At 33.1% G+C, this 15393-nt stretch overlaps 1 protein-coding gene and 1 long non-coding RNA gene across 2 annotated transcripts in view; both read left to right on the plus strand.

Moving 5' to 3' along the window:
- Positions 1 to 15393, plus strand: part of LOC105835872 (pyrroline-5-carboxylate reductase 1, mitochondrial) — a 68566-nt gene that overhangs the window by 38395 nt on the left and 14778 nt on the right. The window lies entirely within an intron of this gene.
- On the plus strand, positions 2919 to 3655 carry LOC118646971. Its single transcript, XR_004964313.1, has 2 exons — positions 2919 to 3236; positions 3306 to 3655. It is a non-coding gene; the product is annotated as an uncharacterized LOC118646971 (long non-coding RNA).

Raw genomic sequence — 15393 nt, forward strand, 5'->3', positions numbered from 1 at the left:
ATTTGTATGTTCCAAAATATTTCTTATTATACAAAAAACTAAGCTATAAAATATTTTGTAAAATATTTACTTTTTGATTACTTTATCTCAATACTTTTTTGCACAAAATAATGAAGGAATTTATTTATTATATAAAGAATAAAAAATTAAAAGACAGTAAAGATCTAAAAAAAATAGAAAAAGTAGTTTTTTGTTAATAATATTATGCACAAAATAATAAAAAGGATTTATTGATATAAAAAGATCACATAACTGTTTTTTTTTAACCAAAAAACATGATATTGTGTACTAAATATTTATATGCACAAAAAGATGAGGAAAATTATTTAATAAAAAAAAAATAAAATTTAAAAGAACAGTAAAATAAAGGTGAACAAAAGTCTATTATAGTTTTTGGATATCTTGAATGGATAAACAAAATGCAAATTTTTCAATTTGTACGAAAGAAAGCGCACTATAAGAAGCGCTGAGCCGCTTTAGCTATAGCACGACCCACTGTGTCAGTCACTGTGAAGTTGGCACCGCAAGTTTTCATGACAGTTCTACTTGCACCCCAAATATTCTAGAGGTCCTGACAAGTTTTAGAAATAGTTCCGTTGATTTAGTTAAAAAAAATGAAATTTAAAAAATGAGGTGCTAATTTTCCTGGCACCTCATTAATAAAAATTGAACGTTTTAACAGCACCTGTAGTATTCTACTTGCACCGTAATAGTTCTAAAGTTCCCGATAAATTTTAGCAATAGTTCCGTACATTAAATATATTTAAACAATCTTTTAATTTGGCTGTTGGCACCACAAGAGTAAAGTACCCCTGTCTAGCGAATTTCGGCCAACTTTATGGCCTTTTCTAACAGTTCTGCAATAATTCCAAAGCTTTTTGCAGGTTTCGTCGACAGTTCCGGTCTTTAAGCATTTTTTAACAATTTTTTTATTAGACGGCTGGCATCGCACTACAAGAGTAAACTACCATTTTATAGCGAGTTCCAGACGAGTACATAGCATTTTTCAATGGTTCTGCAATAGTTCTAAAGCTTTTTTCAGATTTCGTTGACGGTTCCAGTCTTTAAGCATTTTTTAACAATTTTCTTATTAGACGGCTGGCACAGCACTACAAGAGTAAACTACCATTTTATAGCGAGTTCCAGACAACTACATAGCATTCTCCAATATATTTCTGCAATAGTGCCAATGCTTTTTGTAGGTTTTGTCGACAGTTCATTTGACAAACAATTGTATTTATACGTAACCTTTTTCTAAACCTCTCACGATAAGTATTTATACATGTCATGAATTACTGGTTAACAATAGAGCGACATTGTAAGTTAATTTACAAATAAAATATTATATTAAAATTAAATATATTTGACGATCAATACTGTAATTATGTTGGTAATTTAACTTAAACAAATCATATGGCCTTTTAATTTAATATAAAAAAGTTTCTCAAAATTAACTTTTACTTTAACTAAAAATAAATTAATCTTAACGTAAATTTAATAGAATTAATATTTATTTACGTAACTTTTAACATAATAGAATTCATTTCATAATCAATTAAATTTCATTAACTTAGTTAAAAAATAGATTAACTAATTCAACTCTAAAATTTAAAAAATGTCAATTACATTACTAACACATACATATCAGATACCATAAAATTGGCTGAAGTTTAAATACCATAGCGTAGTATTCATATCTAATAGTGCGAGACAGGATCAAATAAAAAATTGTTTAAAAATGTTTAAAGACCGGAACTGTCGACGAAATCTACAAAAAGCTTTAGAACTATTGCAGAACTATTGGAAAATGCTATGTACTCGTTTGGAATTCTCTATAAAATAGTAGTTTACTCTTGTAGTGCGGCGCCAGCCGTCTAATGAAAAAATTGTTTAAACATGCTTAAAGACCGGAATTGTCGACGAAACCTGCAAAAAGCTTTGAAACTATTGCTGAACTATTGAAAAATGCTATGTAATCGTCTGGAACTCGCTATAAAATGGTAGTTTACTTTTTTAGTGCGGTGCCAGCCGTATAATTAAAAAATTGTTTAAATATATTTAATGTAGAATACAAAACTATTGTTAAAATCTATCAAAAACTCTAGAACTATTACGGGTGCAAGTATAACTGCTGTTAAAACGTTCAATTTTTATTAATGAGGTGCCAGGGGAAAATAGCACCTCATATTTTCAAATATCTTTTTTTTTAAACTAAATCAACGGAACTATTTCTGAAACTTATCAGAAATTCTATAAAAAAATTTTATGTATATACACATAATTTAGTGAAAAATAACCCATCAAATTGATATCAATTTAAGGGAGAATTGATATAAATTGCATTGATCAAATCAAATTGATGTCGATTTGATGGTTATTTCTCACTGGAAGGGTTAGAAAGATAAACAGAGATAAACAAAAACAAGAAAAATATGAAAAAATAATATGGGCAAAATATAATAGAGTGTACAAAGAAATAAAAATAGATGAGAAGCCTTTGTATATTTTAGTGGGGTAAAATAAGAGTAGGGAATTGGTCAATGATAGCGAGATTTAAGTACGGAAACGAGGCATTAGGGAATAGATATTGGAAAAAAGAAAAAGTGTAGGCTATACAATTTAAAAGTAGAGACTTTAGAACCAATATTCGAAGAATTTACAGAATTGCGAAGACAAAATTTCTCTGTTAGGAAAATGTTATCAGAGGTAGGTATAGGTACAAAATGGATGAAAAATGTATTAAAGACGAGAAATGACAAAGAAAAGCGTAAATAGTCATTAAGAGTCCTATATTATTACGTAATTAAGCTATGTAACCTTTTTTCAAAGGCCGAAATGTTTAAGAACTAAACGAGTTGTGTATATGTTATATGCAATAGTAATTTTATGCAGGGTGTAATAACAAATAAAAAAATAACATTTGGCGCGCGCAAAGCGCGCGCATGTTCTAGTCCTTTCTAAAAAAAGGCATTTTAAATCGATACTCGCATCTCTCCAAATCTTCTCGAAAGTCTCGAATTATTGTTGACTCTTTTCCGCGATGATCTGATTGGTTCTCTCGCTTAGCTCACTTCGTGCTGCGAGAGCTGTCAGCGCGGAGATCACATGTTGCATAAGATAAATGTAATGTAATAACAGCTCGCAAGTGACAGCAGTGAATGATAGATTGTGAATAATAGATATAAAAAAAATGGTATATATAGTGAATGAGAAGATCTTTTAGACATTTATGATAAGTAAATATATTAAATGCGAATTTCTTGGTTCTACAAATTATTTACCTTATACAAATTGTTTGGCTTCAGAATGAATGGCAAAAATACTCGTATTTGGTTAAAATTTGGTTAAATGAAGGCAACGAATTTCATTAGATCGAATCAACAGCAAATTTGGTGAATTATTTCATAAAAATTATGACCGTAACAAATAGTTTTGTCAAGTGAGTATTACCTGTAAACTATATCTTCGTACATGTATGTAATTTAATGTATGTACATGTATGTTTCGATAATGTATGTATGTATGTAAATGTGGAAAATCATATATTACAAAATTAAAATCTAAAGTAGCTTCTGATTAAGTAAAATCGCAGATTTAATTTAAATTAGAGGTAGTGAGAGAATGAGTGAGAGAGTTAGTGAGTTAGATTGAGAGAGAGAGAGAGAGAGAGAGAGAGAGAGAGAGAGAGAGAGAGAGAGAGAGGGAGAGAGGGAGAGAGGGAGAGAGGGAGAGAGGGAGAGAGGGAGAGAGGGAGAGAGGGAGAGAGAGAGAGAGGGAGAGAGAGAGAGAGTTATAAGTTAAAAATTGTTATTAAATTGTTTTAAAATTGTTATTAAATCGTTCTAAATTGATTTAGGACAAATTCTGATATAATATTTAATTACTATTTTAACAGCGTGAAGTTTAATATTGACAGTCGCATCACAATTTGTTATAAAAGAGAAGAAGATTCTTTTTGAATTTGGAAAAATGATAAAAAGTGTAATTTATTTTTGACAAGTTGTCAGCGCGTTTGAATTTTGACAGAAGATTCTTTTTAATTTTGGAGCCAAAACGTTAAAAGAGTGTAGTTTATTTTTGACAGGCTGTGAGCGCAATTGAATTTTGAAGGAAGATTCTTTTTGTTTTTGGAAAAAGATAAAAAAAATTAAAAGAGAAAAACGTTTTTAGAAGAATAAAGGACGGTAATTAGTTACTTATTTATTGTTTGTACATGTATGATTACTATTCTAAGAGTTGATGAATTGTTTGAAGTAATATTGAAATTAAGTTAAGTTTGTTTTATATTCAGGGAAAATACTTTTTTTGATTGGAGAAACGTAAAAAGGAAAAAAGTCACGTATGAGAGAAACGAATAAGATGGAAAATTTATAGAAAAATAGGTAATAAATTAATGTATGTACATCTATGTTTCGTACATGTATGTAATTTAATATATGTACATGTATGTTTTGTACATGTATTTATGTATGTGAATGTGGTTAATCATATATTACAAAATTAAAATCTGAAGTAGCTTCTGATTAAGTAAAATCGCAGATTAATTTAATTTAGAAAGTGAGAGAATGAGTGAGAGTTAGTGAGTTAGATTGAGAGATAGATCGAGAGAGAGAGAGAGAGAGAGTTATAAGTTAAAAATTGTTATTAAATCGTTCGAAATTGATTTAGGACAAATTCTTATATAATATTTAATTACTTTTTCTTTAATATTAATTGAATATTTTAATAAATTGTTTAACATAATATTTACATAATTATTTCACATTTAAAAGATTGTTAAAAAAAATTTTTTTTAATACATATATTTATTTCATATTAATTTAATTTAATTAATTTTTCTTTAATATTACTATTAATAAAAATAATTAATAAAAATAATTTTTTAATTTAATTACGACAAATATATATAGGCTGCAATTTAAATTTACCAACAACTTTTCAAATTATAAGTTAAAAATTGTTATTAAATTGTTGGATAATTTAAAAGTAGAGGCGCTGAATTTTTTAAAGTAATTTTGAGATTAATTTAACGATATTAGAGGTAATCACTATTAAACTTTAAAGGATTAAGTTTGTGGAAATTTTAAATGTAGAGTCGCTGAATTGTTTTAAGTAATATTGAGATTAAGTTAAGATTGTCTTTTTAAATATGAGGAAGATTCTTTTTGGTAAAGGAGAAATGATATTCGAGGAAGATCTTGTTTTGATTGGAGAGACGTAAAAAAGAAAGTCACGTGTGAGAGAAACGAATAAAGTAGAAAATTTGAAGAAAATTACGTAATAAATTGATGTATGTACATGTATGTTTCGTACATGTATGTAAATTTGGAAAATCATGTATGTATGTACATGTGTGTATGTTTGTAAATGTTGAAAATCATGTATGTATGTACTTGTATATTTGTTTGTAAATGTGGAAAATAATGTTTTACAAAATATAAATCTGATAGCATTAATATTTTAAAATATTTTTTTGAAAGAACAAGTAGCTCCTGATTAAGTAAAATCGCAGATTAGTTTAAATTAGAGAGATTGAGAGAGTTAGTAAGTTAGATTGAAAGATATATAGATAGATAGATAGATAGATAGATAGATAGATAGATAGATATATAGATAGATATTATAGATAGATAGAGATAGAGAGAGAGAGAGAGAGAGAGAAAGTTATAAGTTAAAAATTGTTATTAAATTGTTTTAAATTGATTTAGGACAAATACTTATTTAATATTTAGTTTTTTTTTAATGATAAGAGATCCATGTTCAAATCTTGGTTGAGATATTATTACTTGCAATAAATTATTTACAGTTTTATCGGGTAAGGGAGGATTCCAAAATGCTTTTTAACATCGATATTTAGCTTAGAAATTGTGATTTCACATCCCTGCGTGTGTATGCTGTGGATTTTTTCCGTGCATGTGTATACTGTGGTTTTTTTTACTTGAATGAAAGTTTTTTAAAAGTTAGTTTTCTTTTTTTGTTAGACACACACACACACTCACACACACACACACATAATATATATACATACAGGGTGTCTTAAAACATGTAGGACAACGCTCGCAAAAAAGTAGAAGAAATCGAGGTGAACATAAAAGTCCAATATTGTTTTGGGTTAAGTCTACCAATAATCGAAATATTAACGTATGGAATTTGTAAAAAGTTAAATTAATTTTTATCGTAATTGCGAATAGTAAATTAAGGAAAGCTTATCATACATTTACGATAGATTTTTTCTTCTGTATTATGGCTCGAGCATATTGAGCTCTTCTCTCAACGCGCTTTCATTCGCATAATTTGAAAAATTAATACCTCGATTATTGGTGGACTTAACCCAAGACTTAACACTGGCTTGCCTCGCTTCGCGTAGCGAGAGTAGCTGACAGCGCAATAGAATAGCAGTGAAGTTTAACCCTTTAACGTCAAACCAGCACTGTTTTGTATCGTTTACTTCAATCATTCAGCACTCAGTGAAAATGACGAAAATATCCAGAATGCATATCCGATGTATTTTCGAGTATGGTCTTTCAGATTCTGATCTTCAAAATTCGAAAAAATTCTAAATTTTTGATGGTTTTTGAGATTAAAAAAACTATTTTTTACATTTTTTAATTCGAAATTTTGATCATGATATATCTTTGATATTTGGTCGGAACCTTCTTAAACAGTGCAATTTTTGTTAGAATTTAAAAATTATGTACTTTGTTAAATGAATTTCACCATGGCGGATACAATATGGCAATTGAAACGTCGGAAAATATCATAATTTCGCTTTTTTCTCACTTTTATCCTTAATAATTGATCTCAAATATGCATAAAATTATTTTGATTGATATAATATAATTACAAAATAATACTAACAACAACCAAATATGGTAGAATCCAAAATGGCGCCGAAATATTGAATATATCGTAAAAATTAAGAATTTTCATGAATTTTTTTGCACTTTCTTCGAAAAAATCGTATAAAATTTCAAAATTTACATCTGTCGGATATTAAAAAATTCCAAAATATAAATAATATTATGTTTATTTAATTGTATATGATAATATGCGCACACAATCAAGTACATATTAACATAACTTTTGATTGAATGGAGTTGTTGCCAATCATTATTACATACATGATTTTCATCGCGAGAAGGTAGAATCTTATCGAGAATTTTTTTGTTTTTTTATTTTTTATTTTTAAAATATTTTTTTGTTATTTTCAAAGTTTTTAATTATTTTTACATTTCGTAATTTATATTTTATATATTATATATAGTTTATTTTTTTCTATGTTTATTATTCACAAAAAAGAGCTTGTTTTAAGTATAAGTAAAGCATATCTTTCTAAATCAAAAGAAAAATGTCTCTATGACCACAAGTGGCAGACAAAGACAAAACAAAAATATTGCTCTGATGCCAAATGTAAAGTAAGATCTAATAAATATTGTGACAATTGTAATTTATACTTATGCAAGATATGCTTCTTAAAATCACATATGTGAATAATAAACATGGAAAAAAATAAATTACATATAATATAAAAAATATAATAAAAATATAATAAAAAATATAATAAAAATATAATAAAAAATATAATAAAAATATAATAAAAAATATAACAATATTAGTACATTATTTTCGACCGTGATATATTAAACATATCAATGAGTTGTAACGCCTAACGGTAAATCTACATCGGATCTTAGTGATAGATATAATTCTTTTATATTAAATTTAATTTTCTTAGCTTTATTTTAAACTGCGCACCGACAGGAATCGTCAAACTTAAAACATATTCAGCAAACACAAAGTTACATGTAACGTGCTTGTTAGTTGTAATTTCCCACTCAATAATATAATTGCAATATAACACACGTGTTATAGGCTTCCGTTTCCGGTGCGACTAGTGAGAACACGCGGTTACTTCGTGAGAGCTTTATCAGGTGCATAGAGAGAAAATAGGAGTGAATGCAAGGTGAGAGTGAGTGAGATAGAGAGAGAAGGACGAGAGGAATAAATGAGAAGAGAGATATAGGGATAGGGAAAGGGCGTAGGGAGAGAGGAGAGGATAAAAAGTAGGTAGCGAGAGGTGAGTGACGGGTAAAGCATAGAATAAGAGTTAAAAGAGAGAAGGTAGGAAGAGAGTGATAGTTATTAGGCATAGAGAGTAGGTAGATAGAGGGGATAAGTGTAGACAGACGGGGAAGCGTAGAGGGCGGGACAGTGGGGAAAGAACAGGGAGTAGGCAACTGGCTAGAGAGGAAACAGAGAGAAAGATGTAGTAGCATAGGGAGCTCGAGTAGCATAGAGGAGTATGTGAAAAGGAAAAGAGAGGGGACGGACGAAGAGAAGAAGGAGGAAGGGGGGAGTCCATTCCATAGGAGCAAGAAAACGCCGAGATCACCGACTAGAGCAGGAGAGATAGGGGAAGTGGAAGAGGGAAAGGATGGGAGAGAGGGGGAGGGAAGTATGAAAGGGATAGAAGATTTAAAGAAAATGATGGAGAACATGTGGCAGGACCAAAAAAGAGGGAATGAGGGGGTAAAAGGGGGGTTAAAAGTGTTAGAAGAAAGAATGGAGATGATGAGAAGAGAACAAATGGAAAGGGATAAAAGGTGGCAGGAAGAAAGAATAGAATTAATGGGTAGAATTGAGGAATTAGAAAAGAGGGTGGGAGCGATGGAGGGAGGAGAGAGAGATAAAAATAGGGAAGTCGGGGGAGGGATGGAGGAGAGAATGAGGAGGGTAGAAAAGGAATGGGAAATGAGGGAGAGAAAAGAGAGAAGGAGGAACGTGATAATTAGGGGGTTAGAGATAAAGGAGGGAAAGAAGAGAGAGGCGGTGAAAAGTTTATTGAATGAGATAGGGGTAGAAGCAAAATTGGAGGAAGTGAGTAGAGTGGGGGGAGGAGAAGGGAGAGACATATTGTTAGTGAAATTAGAGAATGAAGAACAGAAGAGGGAGATAATAAATAAGAAAAAGATATTGAGGGGAAGAAAGGAAAGGATAGGGGAGGACTTAACATGGAGGGAAAGGAGGATGAAATGGAGATTAGAGGAAATAGCAAGGATGGAAAGAGAGAGGGGGAGAAGAACGTGGGTGGGTTATGGAAAGATAAACATAGACGGAGAGTGGTGGTCGTGGGACGAAGGGGAGGAGGTATTAAGAAGCAAGGAGGGTAGAGTGAGGGAGGAGGGTCAAAGGGGGGAAGGAAAATAGGAAGAGGGAGAGGGGTGGAGGTGGAGTTAGGGGAGAGAAAGAGAGAGGAGGGGGAACGGGAGGAGAATGGAGAATAAGCTTTTGGAACGTGGCAGGATTGGTGAACAAGGACAGAGATTTTTGGAAGGGATTAGAAAGATGGGAGGTGGTAGTATTGCTAGAGACGTGGGTAGAAGAAAAGAAATGGGGAAAAGTAAAGAAGAACTTGCCGAAAGGATACAAATGAGGGGTACAATTTGCCGAAAGAAAGAATAAGAAGGGAAGGGCGATGGGAGGTATTTTGATGGGAATAAAATTGGAATTAGTAGAAAAGGGGACGGAAATAGAAACGGAAGTAGAGGGGATGATGGTAGGGATAGTAAAATTGGAAAGGGAAAGATTGAGAGTGGTAGGGGTATATGTAAATGGAGATATAGAGAGAGTTTTGCAGATCTCAAAAAAATGGGTGGAGGAGAGGGAAAAGGGGGTGGAAACGCTTATAGGAGGGGACTTTAACGCGAGAACGGGAGATAAGGGAGGAGGATGGAGGGGGGGAATGGGAGGGGGAAGAGGAGGAAAAAGGAAGAAGATCAAAGGATAAGAAAATAGAGAGGGAGAAAGATTAGTAGAATTTGTAGAGGAGGGGGGGTGGAGTATATTTAACGGAGGGATTAAAGGAGATGAGGAAGGGGAATTTACGTTCACGGGAAGCAGAGGGAACACGATTATAGACTATGTCATAGGGAATGAAGAGATAAGAGAGAAAATTATTAGGTTGGAGATAGGGGAAAAGATAGACTCGGATCACCATCCAGTGGAGGTAACACTCATAGGAAAAAAAGGGGGGGAAAGAAGGAAAAACAAAGAAAGAAGAGAATGGAGAGGATGGTGGGACGAGGAAGGGGCGGAAACTTTTAGAAGAGAAATGGGGGAAGTAAGTTTAGGGGAAGAGAGGGTTCAGGAGGAATGGGATAGGCTAGAAGATAAGGTTAAGAGAACAGTGGAAAAAATAGAAGAGGAGAGAGGAGAGGGGAGGGTGAAAGGTAGAGGGTGGTGGGACGAGGAATGCAGGGAGGGAAAGAGGATAGCAAGAAGAAAACTGAGGGAATGGAGAAGGGGGAGGGAAAGAGAGCAGGAATATAAAAGAGCGAAAAGGGAGTATCAGGAATTATGCGGGAGGAAAAAAAGGGAAGAAACAGAAAGGTGGATATGGATGGCTCAGGAGGCGAGAACGGAAGGACAAGTGTGGGAAATAGTAAACAGGGAGAAAAGAAGGAGAGGGGGGGTAAATGAGGGAATTGAAGGAAGGGAATGGGAGAATTATTTTATGGAATTGCTGGGAGGAGTAGAAAGGAGAGTAACAAGAGGAAGGAGGGAGGGAAGAGAGAGGGATGAAGAGGGGGAGATAAGAAGGGAGGAGGTGGAAGAGGTAATAAAGAGGTTGAAAGGGAAACAAGCGGCAGGGATAGATGGGGTGACAAATGAAGTATGGAAATATGGGGGAGAAAGAGTGAAAGTATGGATTTGGGAATTCTGCAATAGAGTATGGAAAGGAGAAGGGTGGCCGGGGATATGGAAAGAGGGGATAGTGGTTCCGATACTGAAGAGAGGAGAGGGGGTGGTGGTGGAGGATTACAGAGGAGTGACGCTGATGCTAACGGCGTATAAAATATACACAGCGATATTAGCGGAGAGGTTAAAAGAAGAAATAGAAGGGAAAGAAATAATACCACATAATCAGACAGGTTTTAGGAAAGGAATGGGAACGATAGACAATATATACGTGCTGAATTATTTGATTAACAAGCAGATAGAAAAAGAAAAAGGTAGATTGGTGGCACTATTTGTAGATTTGAAAGCAGCGTTTGATTCGGTGGATAGGAAAGTACTTTGTGGGGCAATGAGAGAGAGGGATTAGAGAAGGATTGGTAGAGAGGTTGGAAGAATTATTGAGAGAGACAAAGAGTAGAGTAAGAGTGGGAGAGGAGGTAAGCAGTGAGTTTTGGACGGCAAGGGGGTTAAGGCAGGGATGTCCTTTGAGTCCAATTTTATTTAACGTGCTAATAGCAGATTTGGAAGAGAAAATGAACAGAGTGAGATGGGGGGGGTAGAGTTGGGAGGGGAAAAGGTGTACACATTAGCATATGCGGACGATATAGTTTTATTGGCAAAGGAGGAAGGGGAAATGCGGAGTATGATAGAAAGACTGGAAGATTATATGGAGGAGAAAGGGCTGGTGCTAAATGTGAAAAAGACAAAGATAATGAGATTTAGGAAGGGAGGAGGAAGATGGAAACTGATAGATTGGAAGTGGAGGGGAAAGAAAATAGAGGAGGTAAGGGAATTTAAGTATTTAGGTTATGTACTGCAAAGGAATGGAGGACAAGAGGCTCATGTAAGGGACAGGGTTAGAAAAGCGGCAGCGGTAATGGGACAGGTATGGGGGATTGGGAAGAGAAAATTTAGTAAGGATTGGGAAAGAAGATTATGGTTGTTCGATAGATTGGTGTGGACGGTTATGAGTTATGGGGTGGAAATATGGGGATGGAAAGAGAGAGAAAAAATGGAGAGAATAGAAGAGAGGTACATAAGGTGGGTTTTAGGAGTGGAAGGGAAAACACCGGGGTATATGATAAGAGAGGAGATGCAGAGGGACAAGCTAGAGGGAAGAGCAGGGAAAAGGGCGTGGAGCTTTGAGAAGAGATTGATAGAAGGAAAGGGAAGTAGGTTGGCGAGGGAATGTTTGATGGAGATAAGGGAAAGATGGAGGAGAGGAAAGGGTAGGAAGGGATGGGAAGAGGAAAGAGAGGAGTTCATTGAAGGCAAAGGGGTAGAGATGGAGGAGGGGGAGAGGGGAGAGGAGGAGGAAAGCTGGTGGGAAAAAGAAGAAAAGAAAAGGCAGAAGAGGGAAAGATGGGAAAAAATAGGAGAGTCAAGGTATAATAAATGGTATAGGGTGATAAAAGGTGAAGGAATTCCAGGATATCTGAAGAAAGGTTGGGGGGAAAATAGATGGCAAAGAGTAGCAAGATTTAGATTGGGGAATGAGGTAAGAGAGAGAAGGTATTGGGAGGGGGAGGAGGATAGGAGATGTAGATTATGTGGAGGAGAGATAGAGAGTTGGGAGCACGTATGGGAAAGATGTAGGGATTGGGGAGCAGAAGGAGGAGGGAGCTGGCAGGAAAAGGCAGGCAGAGTATTGGGGGAGGAGGGAGAGGGGGAATGGTGGATGAGGATGGTTGAGAGAGAGAGGGGGAAGGGAGAGAAGGGAGGGGGGAGGAGAGTGAGAGAGAATGAAAGAGAATGAATGGCGAAGAGAATGTAGAGAGGCACCTGAATAAAGAGAAATTGGAGAATAGAAAATAAAGATGAAAGTTGGAGAAGGTACAAAAAGCAATAGGAAACGGAAGCCCGAGATAGGGAAAGCGTGTGTGTGTGGATATAGAGGTAGAAAGGGGTTGCGGCATGGACAGGAGACTGGCATGCGGCAGCTCATATAGAATAAGTTAGATGTAAGATAGTAATAAGTTAGAGGTTAAGGTTTGTTTTGTATGCGTGTGATTGGAGGATGTAAGAAAATTGTAACCCTGAGGGGAAACAAAATAAAGAACTAAGAAGAACTAACACACGTGTTATATTACAATTACATTGTTGAGTGGGAAATTACAACTAACAGGTACGTTACATGTAACTTGGTGTTTGGTGGGTAGTAACTAAGCTAAATTTCGATGCTCAATTGTATAAACCGGTTCGAACCCCGGCTGAGGTATTATTTTTTGCAATAAATTAATTTACAGTTTTTCGGGGAAGATAGGAAAGGGGGGATTGTAAGATTGAGCTGCGATTGAGCAAATTTAGCTTAGTTACTGTGTTTTAAGTCTGACAAATCCTGACGGTGCGCAGTTTAAAATAAAGCTAAAAAAATTAAATTTAATATAAAAGAATTATATCCATCACTAAGATCCGATTGTGATGTAGATTGTTAGACGATTTACAACTCATTGATATGTATAAAAAATATAAATTACAAAAATAATCAAAACTTTAAAAATGACAAAAAAATATTTAAAAAATAAAAAATAAAAAAAACAAAAAGATTTTCGATAAGATTCTACCTTTTCGCAGTGAGAATCGGGCAATATTGATTACATCAGTAGCAAAAGATGTTGAGAAAAAGCGTACCTACGCGTGCACATAGACGTGTACATGCGTAGATAAATGCGTATATACATATTTGCACATGTATACATGTAATAATGATTGGCCACAACTCCAGCATTCAAACAAAAGTTATGTTAGTATGTATTTGATTGTGCGCATTTTACCATATACAGTTAAATAAACATAATATTATTTATTTTGGAATTTTCCAATACCCAACAGATGTAAATTTTGAAATAGTATACGATTTTTTCAAAGAAAGTGCAAAAAAATTTGTGAAAATCCTTAATTTTTACGATATATTCAATATTTCAAAGCGCCATTTTGGATTCTGCCATATTTGTTTGTTGTTAGTATTATTTTGTGATTATATTACATCAATCAGAATGGTTTTATGCATATTTGAAATCAATTATTAACGATAAATATGAGAAAAAAGCGAAATTTTAGTATTTTCTGACGTTTCGACCCCCATATTGCATCCGCCATGGTGAAATTCAGTTTACTAAGCACATAATTTTTAAGTACAAACAAAAATTGCACGGTTTAAAAAGGTTCCGACCAAATAACAAAGGTGTATTATGATCAAAATTTCAAATTAAAACTAACAAACCTGTAAAAAATAGGTTCTTTTTTTTAATCTCATAAATCATCAAAAATGTGGAATTTTTTCGAATTTTTAAGATCAGAACCGGAAAGAGCATACTCAAAAATACTTGGATGTGTATTTCTTATAGATATTTTTGTCATTTTCACTGAGTGCTAAATGATTAAAGTGTACAATACGAAACAGTGCTGGTTTGACGTTAAAGGGTTAAATATGATAGTCGCATGACAGTTTGTAAAATTAAGGTAAAATTGTCGTAAAAGAAGAGAGGAAGAAAAAGGAGAAACGAAATAAAAAAACGAAAGAGAGAAACAAATAAAGAATAAAAAAGAAAGAAAATTAGGTAGTCTGAATAATTAAAATGAGAGAGAGAGAGAGAGGGAGGGAGAAAGGGAGAGATGGAGAATAGGAAAGGAGAGTTTTTTTTTAAGTTAAAAAGTAACAGTATTTCTTTAAAGCTAAAAACGGAGAAGAATAAATGAGAGAAAAAGAGATAAAATGAGAGATATAATAAAAAAGAGGAATACAATAATAGATAAAAATAATGTGTAATACTATGATATCTTGTATATATTTATGTTAAAATCTAAAAATAATCATCCAAAATCAATCAAAAAGGAAGAAATAACTTTCGTAATTAATTCGTACATATTTTTTAACAACGTTTATATAATCATTTTATGCTATTATTTGTATCTGTTAAGCATTACCATTATTAAAAAAAAAAAAAATAATTATATTATTTATTATTACCCAAAAAAAGCAGAACTTCGAAACCGTTTTCTATTTATACACGCACGTAGCGCAGAAAGAGAACCAATCAGCATCAGAGAAGAGCAGACAACATTTCGTAACATTACAGTGTCAATATCAGACGGCTTTTCGTAACATTACAGTGTCAATATCAGACGGCTTTAAAGAATAGATTTATATATGTTATGTATTTTGTATTTCTTTATAACTTTTTTTAATGTGTATAATATTTTTAAAGAAGAAAGAAAATTAAGTAATGAACTAATGTATGTTAGAATGCTTACTCTTTATCTCTTTTTTATTCTTTAAATCTCTATATAATTGTTTATATAATTATTGCAATTATTATTATTTACAAAAAGTAAAAAGCTAAATAGCGCGCGCGTAGCGCGCGCCTGTGTTGTTCTAGTCTGTTAAAAAAAAATATTTATTTTGTAATGTGAATTTAATGAGAAATGAATGTAGTCCAAACACAATAGTAAAGGAAAATAGTAATATTTATTAAAAAATCACAATTATTAATAAAAAAAACAATTATTAATACAAAAAATATTTATTACAAAAGATTTTATTTGTTATAGAAAAAATTTTTAATTTGTAATGCTACAATTGCAGTATATTTTTGCAAAGTGATTGTGACACATTAGTAATATATATACAGTGACTGGCATAATAAAGTGACCATC

This window comes from Monomorium pharaonis, chromosome 8 (assembly GCF_013373865.1).
Source record: "Monomorium pharaonis isolate MP-MQ-018 chromosome 8, ASM1337386v2, whole genome shotgun sequence".
NCBI classification, from domain to species: Eukaryota; Metazoa; Arthropoda; class Insecta; order Hymenoptera; family Formicidae; genus Monomorium; species Monomorium pharaonis.